Here is a 433-nt window from a genome sequence, read left to right on the forward strand (position 1 = left end):
CACTTACCAAGGATTCTATAGTGCCTACTTTTAACAATGCAACTAAGACTACAGTATTATACACAATTTTTGCCACAAACAACAACATACAAGAATTCTATACGTCCTACCATCAAATGAAAACAATAAAAATATAATTGAACTCACAAACTGTTGACTACTATTCGTAATGCATTTTCGATTCTATCCACATGCACTACTATACAAACTGCAATAAAACAGAACTTTGCATACTACTTACCTACCAACACTTTGAGAAACCAGCGGTCACAAGATACCCTGTACCAGTATGATGATCACCTGTGGGTGGGAACAGTATACAGCAATGTCACTCCAAAGGCGGAAGTGTGTGTGCAGCTTATTTCGAAACTGACAGAGAGCGAGTGACGGAAGCCCAGAGTAGGCATACAGGAGATGAGACCAGCCGAGATTG

At 39.7% G+C, this 433-nt stretch overlaps 1 protein-coding gene across 1 annotated transcript in view; it reads right to left on the minus strand.

The window, feature by feature from the left end:
* Window positions 1–433, minus strand: part of LOC119591914 (cystathionine beta-synthase-like) — a gene marked incomplete in the record, with an annotated part of 11,575 nt that overhangs the window by 3,582 nt on the left and 7,560 nt on the right.

The sequence above is a fragment of the Penaeus monodon genome, chromosome 29 (genome assembly GCF_015228065.2).
Source record: "Penaeus monodon isolate SGIC_2016 chromosome 29, NSTDA_Pmon_1, whole genome shotgun sequence".
In the NCBI taxonomy this organism is placed as follows: Eukaryota; Metazoa; Arthropoda; class Malacostraca; order Decapoda; family Penaeidae; genus Penaeus; species Penaeus monodon.